At 51.6% G+C, this 11,240-nt stretch overlaps 2 non-coding genes across 2 annotated transcripts; one reads left to right on the forward strand and one right to left on the reverse strand.

Moving 5' to 3' along the window:
• Nucleotides 1–689: 689 nt before the first annotated feature.
• On the forward strand, nucleotides 690–761 carry TRNAH-GUG (transfer RNA histidin (anticodon GUG)). Its single transcript has one exon. It is a non-coding gene; the product is annotated as a tRNA-His (tRNA).
• Nucleotides 762–1,698: 937 nt separating this feature from the next.
• TRNAH-GUG (transfer RNA histidin (anticodon GUG)) lies at nucleotides 1,699–1,770 on the reverse strand. The gene has a single exon. It is a non-coding gene; the product is annotated as a tRNA-His (tRNA).
• Between the last annotated feature and the right edge of the window lie 9,470 nt (nucleotides 1,771–11,240).

Below are 11,240 nucleotides of genomic sequence, written 5' to 3' on the forward strand. Positions count from 1 at the left end.
TGCAACCTTTACTTCAACCCAGGAAATGCTTTCCCAAAAGAATAAAGAGTGGGGCACACGTGACCTCCAAACCTTCAGTGGTGTGAAGGCAGATTCCCTGGTCCCTGAGCAGGACAGGGTGGCAGCCAGCAAAAGCCTTCCGTGCCAGTGTGTATTGGAAACCACTTTTTCATGCGGGATGGTGGGAATTGCATCCCCAGGTGTGTGCACCCCACTGGTACCTCCTGCTCTTTGTTTGTGCAGGGAGTGGTGATGTGGCTCCAAGGGTGCCAACACCTGGGTTGGCAGGAATCTGTTCAGAGATTGGTGATTAATGACACCACAGGGCACTCAGGGCGTCCACGTGCCACACGGTGCCTGTGGACAAACGCTCCCTTGTGCCCGTTCTGTGCCTTATCCCTGTGGATTTTGGCCAGTCGCTAAAGCTGGTTGGGGCTGGTGAGGGAAAAAGGGGTGATATGGCTCAGACTGGCATGTGGATGACAAGGAGTGAAACCCTGAAAGCTGCTGGTGCGACGCCGGTGTAAATTCCCCCTGCGCGGTCAAGGCTCCCCCAGCCCCGCGATACGCGCGGGCCACTCCGGGATCATTCTGAGAAGCGCTCAGGCTCGGCCCGGCCCCGCGCGCGTCACCGCCGACAGCGCCAAGGCCCAACGCGCCGCCACGCCCGCCCAGAGCCCCGGTAGCGCGCCGTGATCGTATAGTGGTTAGTACTCTGCGTTGTGGCCGCAGCAACCTCGGTTCGAATCCGAGTCACGGCATCGCCCGGCGATACCACGGCACAAGGGCTCCATTTTTGGCTTTTTTGCCGTCCCGCGGACCTCCCGAATATCTCAGGTTTTTTGTCACGTCGCGCCGATATTTCACTTTTTTCCCCGTGTATTTTCCCAGCTCCCGGCGGGGCTGCGGGGCAGGGCCCGCCTAGTGCGGGGGGTCCGCGGGCGGCGCGGGGAGAAGGAGCGGCGCGACAGCAAAGAAATTAAAATAAAACATAAAAGGAAATTAAATTAAATTATACGCAATTAATAGAATTTTTTAAATTAATTTTAAAATAAAGAGGATAATAGAAATAAGAGGAAAAGGAAAGCAAAGGAATGCAAAGGGAAAAAGAAAAAGAAAACAAAAGAAAAGAAAAGAAAAGAAAACAAGAGAAAAGAAAAGAAAAGAAAAGAAAAGAAAAGAAAAGAAAAGAAAAGAAAAGAAAAGAAAAAAGAAAAAAAAGAAAAGAAAAGAAAAAAGAACCAGTAAAATTGAAATAAAAATTAAATTAAAAAATTGAATTAAGGAAAATAGAATAAAATAGGATAATATAATAGAAAAATAACATTTAAAAATAAATAAAATAAAAAAATTTAAAAATAACCAAATAATTAAATTAAAAATAATATAAACGAAAATATGAAAATAAAATGAAAGATACAAATAAAATAGAAATTAAATTAAAAAATAAAATTTGATGACATAAAATAAATGTAAATACAGCACAAAAACTAAAAAAAATAGAAAAAAGAATATAAAATCAGAAGATATAAAAAAGGAAAATGAAAATAAAAAATAAGCAAGCATAAAATTAAATAGAATAAATATAAATAAATAAAAATAATAAAACAATCATTACATTAAATGTTTAAAATTAGACCAGGCAGCCGCAGCAAAAAGCCAAAAATGGAGCCCTTGTGCCGTGGTATCGCCGGGCGATGCCGTGACTCGGATTCGAACCGAGGTTGCTGCGGCCACAACGCAGAGTACTAACCACTATACGATCACGGCGCGCTACCGGGGCTCTGGGCGGGCGTGGCGGCGCGTTGGGCCTTGGCGCTGTCGGCTGTGACGCGCGCCGAGCATGGCCGGGCTTGCCGGAGCCTTCCCGCGGAGACACCGCCGGGGCCGCGCTCCGGGACTTCTCCGAGGGGACCGGGAGAGGCCGTAAGGGGCCCAGGTCGCGACGCCCGCGCTGCTCCCGCCCTCGCGATCCCGGGCCCGGGCAGGCCCCGGTGCGCTGAGGCCCCTCAGCCTCTCCCAGGCCCCAGCCCTCAGTGCCGGCCCGTGGCCCACCCCAACCGCGGCGTTCACGCCCTCACCTTCACCCGCTGCCCTTGGCCGTTCTCCCTGCTCTGATCCTGACCCTCCTCCCAGCACTCACCCTGACCCGACCCTCCCCAGCTCTTACCCGACCCTTCTTCTCATCCCACCCCTTATCCCAGACCTGTGTCCTCATTCAACCCCATTCCCCCAGATGTAACCCCACCTCTCACCCCCCACCGCGTGTTTCTCAGGGAGTAAAGTTTCTTCCACACAGAGGATTAAGGAATGCGCACAAAGGGATGGGAGAGGAAGAGAGCGATTAAGGGCTAAATGGTCCTTGTGCCGAGACAGCAGCAGGGATCAGTCTGTGCCGCAGCTCCTCGTTCCTCCTGCTCAAACACATATCAATAGTTAATGACTCTGCCTTCCCCACTGCTCTCAGTGTTAAAGGCTCTTTCATTTTCACAGATACGCAAAGAATTCTAAACACCTGAGATCAAAAGGATTTCTTGACGTAAAATATTTTTAGAGAGATCGCAGCACTTCAAGGTAATGGAGTGGCCCAAGTGACATATACCCTGAGAAGAGCTGGTCACAGAAAACTCGGCTCCTGTACGTGCTGTGAGCTCATTGCTCGTTGTAAGTACACACCTCCCATGGGAGGGGGTGCAGGGAGAGGCAGGGGTCTTCTTACAACCGGGGTATGTCCCTGCACCACATCCATCTTTGGATATCTGCTGCATCTGGCAGATCCTAAATCTAAACCTTCCTGAGGCTTGGGACAAACCAGAGGAAGGCCCTGCACACCTTGATTACTCAATGAAGTCATTGCTTCTGCCCCCCTTAGCTCATCTTGTTCATGTCCAGCCCAAAAGAGCTCAGAGTGGTGGAGGAAGACAGGTCTTTTGTGTCCTCCCTTTGTCTATGCCTACCTCATGCTGGCCCCAGCAGTTTGCTGGTGTGCCCTAGTGGGCACTGGTGGGCATGTTGGTCTCTCAGCAATGGTGGGAGCCCTGGCAGCAGGAGATGCTCCCCACATCAAACCTGGCTGACCAGAGGGTGGTGAAGGAGGTGCTCTTTAATGGTAACTCTGGATGACATGGTGGCTTCCTGCCTCAGTGTCACCCTTCTGCCTCTCTCATCTGCCCACCAAGATCCCAGTCTGTGCCTCCCATGGGGCTGCTGCTGCTCATCTGTGCCCAGCTCTGTCAGCACTTGTGTCCTCATGCTGGATCTAAAGTGGGTGCAGTGACACTGGAAGGAGATATGTGTGTCCCCTCCCGTGTCCAGGGAGTTTGACACTCTCATCATCCCCTTGACTGCACCTTGGAGAGAGATCTGACCACCAGACAGCTGCGGGACAGGTGTAGCTGAGTTGTAGAGGTGGCATCACTGCAACCTCTGAATCCCAGGTCATGAGCCTGTGAAGGTGCAAGGTCCTTGTGCTGCTCTGTGGCTGGCCTCTTGTGCCTTCCTCCATGCTGTCACAATGCTATGAGCTGGACTATGTCTCTGGTGAAGGGACAAGCCCAGCTCCACGATGGCCCAGACAGCTGCTGCACTGGGTCAGGATGGGACAGGTGTGCTGGGACCCATGGGAGATGGTGGGACAGTGTGGAGATACAGAGTCTCCCTGGCAGGACATGCTGCCCATGGCTGGTGGGGACAGGGAACCTACAGCAACGTATGGGGTAGTGGGAGGTTCCTTGGGCACTTGCATGGGCAGACAGAATGGGACTCCCGAGGCTGGTGTCACCACAGTCTTGATCCCAGCTCCTGACCTGGCAGTATGCAGGAGTCATGTTTGCATGGGTGTGTGTTGGGCACTGCCCACACGGTGTGCATGGTGTGGGCTCCTCAGTGGCAGGGAGGAGGCAGTGAGGTTCCTGCTTTGGCTACTTGGCAGATGTTTCTGGAAGCAAGGAGATGACAGAATTACAATGACCTCAACTGCTGGAACAGGCATGACTGAGATAACACTGCAGTGATACAGGGGAGCCAGCCAAACATGGAAGGGAGCAGGGAGGTGCAGGTGGACACAGAGATAAGTGTCTTGAGGGCCTGGAGATGTGGAGGAGGAGGATGGATGGATGAAGCTTCTGCCCCTCATTGCTGGCAGTGGTGGCCCTATTCCAGCACAGCTTCCTGGCCATAGGCTGCTCTCCCCAACAGAACTGGGATGAGACCACTCCTAAGGAAATAGTGCCAGGTTGTCAGGGCCCCAACAGCCCTTTGCCACGTGGTTTTGTCTGGATAGTTCAGACCTGCCAGGATGTGTTCAGGCAGCATGGAGGAAAAGGGATGAGCTTGTGGGAGCATTGAGGGACCCGTCTGTCTGCTGGGTGATCTGATACCTTCAAGGGTGTGCTCAGCACCCGGGCAGGATGGCTGCTCCAGGGAGGCTTCTCTGCTTTTTCCACCCTGCTCTGTCCCTCAGTGACTTTCTTCTGAACCCTCTGATGCTTGTGGGTTGCATTCAGTGGGATTTTAAAGGTGCCTGCAATGTCGAAATGCTGGTGCAGCCAGGCAGAAAGTGCTGCTGGTCCCAGACGTTGCCACTCCATGGCACAAACATAAATCTTGCAGCTGGCACAGGGACAAGAGCAATTCATCACTGCGTGGCTGTTTTAGCTCCTCTGTTCATTGAGCAGCCTCTCCAGCTGTTCCCTTCCTTGGGCAGCCCCTGGCCTCCTTACCTGGTCTCAAGGAGGTAGATGGGAGGCAGAAGGATCCCCACCACCTCCTCTTTTTGTCCGTGATCCCTCAAGCAGCTTCAGGAACAGTGCTGGTGCCAGGAAGGCAGGACAGATACCAGTGCTGCGAGGAGGTGTTCTGTGTTTTACTGGTGGTGGAAAACCACTGGTGCAGGCCAGTGCTGTCCTCTGTGGTTATTCAGATGCCATAAATACAGCTTGGGAATTGCTTCGCTGCCAAAATTCCACCTTCCTTCCACCAACTCCCACCTTCCAACTCTATGATCTAGTCCAGCATCCTATATACCCACACCCACAGGCACTGCTGGGTCAGAGCTGGATGCTGGAGCAAGAGCAGGAAAATGTCCTGGGGCTGGGATAATTTTTGAGGTGAAGGTTTAGGTGGGATTTGGGAATGAAAGACAGCACACCTGAACTGGGAGACCAAGCAATCTGACCTCATCCTGTCCCCACCATCCACCTCCCCATCTTCTCCTACAGCCACAAAAATGGTCTGAAGGCTGGAGCACAAGGACACCCACTTTAAGGAAAGGTTGAGAGAGCTGGAACTTTGCAGCCTGGAGAAGGGAAGGCTCCAGGGAGACCTGAGAGCCCCTTACAGTGCCTAAAGGCTCTAAGGAGCTGGAGAGGGACTTTGGACAAGGGCCTAGAGTGACAGGACAAAGGGGAATGGCTTCCCACTGACACAGAATTAGGGTTAGATGAGATATTAGGAAGAAATTCTTCCCTGTGATTGTGGTGAGGCCCTGGCATAGGTTTCCCAGAGAAGCTGTGGCTGCCCCATCCCTGGAAGTGTCCAAGGCCAGGTTGGATGGGACCTGGATCAATGTGGTCTAGTGGAAGGTGTCCCCATCCATGGCAGGGGGTAAAACTGGGTTTGCTTTAAGGTCCCTACCAACCCAAACCATTCTGTGATTCTAACTCTTGAGATGTGCAGCCAGGACTGAGGGAGGACTCCAGCATTTCTTGAAATGACTGTTCAGCTGTGATGCTCTCCAGAGGCTTTATGAGACCACAACAGCATGTGAGATGGTCCTGGTTCTTCTAAAGCCTGAGCTTCAAAGGACTTTTTCCAGTTTGCCAGTGAGAAGACTGGAAGGGAAGGTGAACAGACTATAACAGACTGATTTTCTGATAGGTTATGTTTTGGGATCCCCCTGCCTGGCTCTAGTGCTCAGAAATCAAAGAAAACGGTCACCAAAATGTGTGTCCTGTCCAATCCTCAGTAAGCACAGAACGTGGAGCAACTTCTTGAGTCCCTTGCTTTTGCATGCAACATCCAGCTGAAGATGGGATGTGACAAAAGTATCCCAGGGGAGAACCAGCCACCCTGCAGCCCTATGTAAATGCTTCCTCATATCTGTGTGTGCCCTGCCTGATTCTAGCTGCCAGCCGCAGCTCTCACTCTGCTTTTGTCTGTGCACAGCGGGAGCCTCCTCCTGCCGCAGGGATTTATGGCCTTCACACAGCCACCTCTTAACCCAGCTTTGTGCTGCTGAGTGGGCAGAAAACAGGAACACACGTGCTGCCAGGCGGCCTGCCAGCCCTCACCTCTCCACCTATTGAGCTCCTTTCTCAATTCACCTTCATTTTCTGTCTCTCAGCCCTTTCAGAGATGGTAGGCTGGTGGCAAAAGCAATTGATCTCCTCTCTGTGGGAGGAATAGCCGCTGTTTTGGTCTTGTCCACTGAGCCCATCTTCTTGATGGCTGATGACAGCCCTATTAAGAGATATAAGGGGTTGCCAGAGGTGGTTCACGCCCCACAGGCATTGTTAAGCCAGTGAGTCTGTCTGGAGAAGGACCCAGCTGTGTTAGCGTGGCCATTGCAGCTGGATTAATCAAACCCACCATTAACACTTTCCCGGGGCACTCAGATATCCTGCCAGCCCCATAGCACAGGCCCCCACCAGCAGGTCGCTCTGATTGAGCTGCAAATGCTTCAGCTCCTTAGTTTGCTCAGCCTCAGATCGATGAGTGCAGGCGGCTCCAATCAATTCCACTTTACCACTTGCTATCGAGTTCAGTCTGTGCTCTCCCAGATGGTCCTGCTTCTTTTGTTCCTTCAGAGGAGGAATTCAGGCATTTTGTCCCATTTGGACACTGCTGTGCCCTTGGAGGGTCAAACCCCTTGGTAGGAGCAAATAAAACCCCAAGGAAGGCCAGCAATGAAGGGATTAAATCTGTGCTACGATTGGAGCCCTGAGAGCATCAGCCTGGCTGCACAGACCATGGTAGCGGGTGGCTGGATGAGGCCATGTGATTTGCATGATATAATAGAGCTGTTGCCACAGCATCTGTCATGAGGTTTTCCTGCCATGAATCCTGGTTTTGCTGGGGAAATACTGAAGGCAGCTGCAGGGAGCTGATGTGTCTTGGTTTCCCTGTCCCCATGAGCACTGAGTGGGGACAAATCAGCCCTCCGGGGCTTGAGCCCACACAAAATGATTTTGTAGAAAAAAAAATAGCATCAAAGAGTTTATGTGGTGGCTGTTTGGAAATTTCCCTCAAACCTGTCAGCGAAAAAAGCACTTTTTACCTCCTGGGTGTCAGTCCTGAAGTCATTTCTCTCTCATCTCTGTCACCCAGCTCTCTCACTGGCCTGTCTCCAGGGTGCTGTGCCTGGATTTGTGGAAATGAAGCTCCCCACGGCTCTCCACACCTCGTCGAAGTGTTAATGAAATAACGGATCACACCAGAGAGCAGTTGTGATGTGCAGAGGGCTGTTAGTGCTGAGGGCAGAGGCAGGGACTGGGCTCAGCACGTCTGAGGTGATGACCCACGAGTCTGGCTCTAAGCTGGTAGATGTCTTTCAGTGAGTTGTCATCTCTTCTTTTGGTAAATTAGCATGGCCTCAATTATGCTATCAAATGCATAATGATTTTTTGACAGAAAGACTGAGGAGCTGCAAAAAGTCTCTGCAGGAATTTGTTCCATTTGGTAAAAGCACATGCTTTGGGCATATCCTGCCTAGGCTTTGATGGCCTCCTGGTGCAAAGGTGTAGCAATACTTCCCCTGGACGTGATCCCTGCCTCTAAATGCTCCCAAAGCTCCTTGTTCCAGTCCTTGTATTTAGTATGTGTGTATTTATGGATTTTTTCTGCAAATTTGTGTGGTCTTGTTCCTAAACCACAGTGGCCCCTGGCAGAGAGGGCTGCTGTGCTCTAAGTCTCGTCCTTGTGTTATCCCTGATATTCCAGTCTCTCCCCACCTCCCCCAGTCATGCAGAAATCTGTCCTGTGACTCCAGCTGTCTCTTTTCCATGCCAAAGAACCCTGGCCCTTCATGCACCCCATATGCAGAGGCCTTGGATCATCCTGTTGCCTTTCTCTGCACATTTTCTAGCTCCACTGTATTCTTGGGATGGGGGGACAAAGATCACACATGGATTGGGACTGACCAGGGAACAGTGACAACTCTGATGTCACCCACCTCTCTTTTTTCCTAATCCTTCTTATCAGCTTGATTGAGAGGTTTCGCAGTTTTGACCTCTGCTGAGTGCTGAGGGGACAGTTTCACAGGCTGTCAGAGCTCCTGTTCTCAGAGCCCATCACTTCAGACCTGTGGCTGGGCTTGATTTCCCCATGTGTGTCACTTCCCTGACACTGGCTTTTGTCTTGTTTTATTGCCAAGTTGCTGAGCCTTTCAAAGTCCTCCTGCAATTCTTAGCATTCATCTGCAGTATCCAGATTAATCCAATATTATTGCAGATTTTGCCACTGACCTCATCTCATCAAAAGATCTGTGTGTGGAAATGCAGGGACCTCTCTCTGCTGGATCACCCTCAGGGCCCTGCTGGCTTTTTCCAAGAAAGCCACTAGCTTTGGAAAAAATAAATTCATTGCAAGAGAGCCGTGTCGACTCTTCCTCAATATGTCATATTTATCCATCTGTCCCCTAACGATGCCAGTTTCCTCCTCCGTATGCCAATTTTTGTTCATTTGCAGAGAACAGATGTGTCATTTATCAGTCTGGGACTCCTTGGCTGCCTCCCACAAAGCATTTTTGGTGTCACAGTTGCCACCTTCCAGTCCTCATGTCCCCTGCTGTACCCAAGCCTCGGGGGTGGGGGTGGGGGGCTGGGGTGTTACCCAGCATATGTGACATCTTCATGGTCCCTGCTGTGGTGCACAACGGGGTGTATGTGGGGTGCTTCTAGGAAGGAAAGGAGCTGCAGCCACCACAGACACTTCAAAGGTCCTGGGAATGGATTTTATTTGAAGCTGTGGAAGAACTACCTGGAGATTCAAGGAGCTGCAGGCTTCCCTGGCAAGCCAGGGGAGATGATGGTGTCAGGGGAAGCAACCAACCCAGTGCCTGACTCAAGTGACACGTTGGCAAGTGTCAGATTCAGCCCCCACATTACCTGGGGATGAGTCATCCGGGAGTGTGCAGGAGCAGAGACCTTCTCCTCTGAGTCACCGGAAGCTGCTGCCTGAGGGACGCTGGGCTGTGTCCACACCACCCCGGGTTAAACTGGAGGGGAAGATTTACCTGGACGATGTGACATGAACCCTCCTAAACCCAGGGAAGGTCCTGTGCCCTGTTTTTGACCCAGCTGCCAAACAGGGCTCCTGTTCTCAGCTGTGGGTGAGCACCAGAACACCCAGGCTGAATGCAGCCAAAGCAGTTCCCCAGGCCCAGGGACACATATGAGGACTGAAGACATACACAGCTCTCTGGCTGGGCTGGCAGGAGCCTGGAAGACATTGCCTGGCTTTTTCTTCCTTGTGCGTGCTTCAACTTGCCTGGATTTACCCAGATCAGCTACTGCTACCTTTGGTGAGAGGAAGGGCCATGCTGTGAGAACCAACCCAGAGATCTCAGCAAAGACCTCCTGGACCCTTCAGAGCTGGAGAAGAGGATGGTAGCAGAGCTCTCAGTGTAGAAGGCAAGACCTGCATCCTTGCAGACCACTTTGGGCAGATTTCTGCCTCCCCTATTCCCATGGTCTGTCAGAGCGAGCCACAAATCATTTCTCTGCAGACATGGGTTGTTCTCTTCCCACCTGAGGACTGTGTGTGAGCAGCTCCATCACTGCCCTTCTATCCTTCCTGGGGGCTCTGTGGACTGTGGGCAGTGCTACGTGCACATCTCACCTGGGGGGCTTCCCGCCATGGCTGTGCAAGAAAGCAGCTGAAACGTGGAGTCTGGCAAGCTAGTGGTGCAGTGTGTGCTCCCTGCTCCTCTCCCATCTGCCAGTCCTGCCCCCTTCCCCCGCCAGTCCCTATACCCACGATGCTGTGACAGCCATCTGTCATGGTGAGCTGCAGTGACTCGCAGACGGAGCGGCATCACGGCCACCGTTGTAGTATCAGGGGCAGTCTCTAAGGTGCAGCATCAAACCTGGGTCCCAATGTGCATAGATATGGAGCGTGTAAACAGCTGGGATTGGAGTAGCATCAGCTGCAGCATGAGCTGCAGATGGAGCCTGGCTTTGGCAGTGTGAAAGCAGAAATCTGTTGCTGCTCCTTCAAACCTGAACTGCTGTGAGCGGAGGGACGTCATCAGGGTTGTCTTGTGACTGCAGAAAGAATATGAGCAGCCTGTGCCTGTGCCAAGCCATGGAGGGCATAAGCACTCATTTGGTCACCTTAAAGCTCCCCAAGCACAAAGGAGTCTCCCAAGGGGGCTCCCACCTCAGCTGAGTTATTTTCACCTGCTGCCCTACATTGCTGCCTGGGTGGTTTGGCCCAAGGGAAACCAACATCCAGGGGAAGCTCAAATCTGAGGGCTTAGCTGGGTCCACGGATTTTGATGCCCCTTCAAGCTCTGCTGAAGCTTGAGGTGAGAAGGTGATGTCCCATGGGACACAGATCATAGAACAGGGCTACACTGGGCCAGGTGCCAGTTTGGAAGAGAAACAGTCACAGCAAATGGTGAGAAGGTGCTGGGGTCCATGTCCTTTGTGGGCTTAGATCACAGGCTCTTGTCAAATCCCAGCATGGCCCCAGCACAGCTGCCTCTTCAAGAAGGGAGAGATGTGAGGGATGTGCCAGGACTGGATGAGAAGGAAGAACCTCAGCAATTCCTCTGGTATGGTAGTATTTAAAAAAAAGCAGACACCACTACAGGCTTGATCCCTCCTTGGTCCCCTCTCTGGAGACACTGAGCGTGTGTTTTCCAGGCCTGAGGATTTAACAAGAGCCATCTCTAACAGATGTTGCTGAACATCCTCCTTGGTTACTGACAGAGGGTGGAAGTGCTCTCAATCTCATGTGCCATCAGCCCTGCATCCTGCTTCCTTCCAAATGCTGGATAGGCAGATTTATTGAGAATCTCTGTCTTTTCTGCATTTTAATAACAATCTCATCATCCCCATCTGCTGGGACTGAGGTCTGCTGCTAAACCTCCAACAATGCCTGGTGATCACTCTGTTTCTGGTAAATGCTTTTCCCCTTCCTGATGCCTTTTGTCTCTTGCATTCCCTATGCTTTGAAATTTCAAATGTTTCTTTCTGGGTGCTGTGTCTGTCTTCTCCCTAGGCAGGAATCTCCCTTGA

This window comes from Pithys albifrons, chromosome 13 (assembly GCF_047495875.1).
Source record: "Pithys albifrons albifrons isolate INPA30051 chromosome 13, PitAlb_v1, whole genome shotgun sequence".
Classification (NCBI taxonomy): Eukaryota; Metazoa; Chordata; class Aves; order Passeriformes; family Thamnophilidae; genus Pithys; species Pithys albifrons.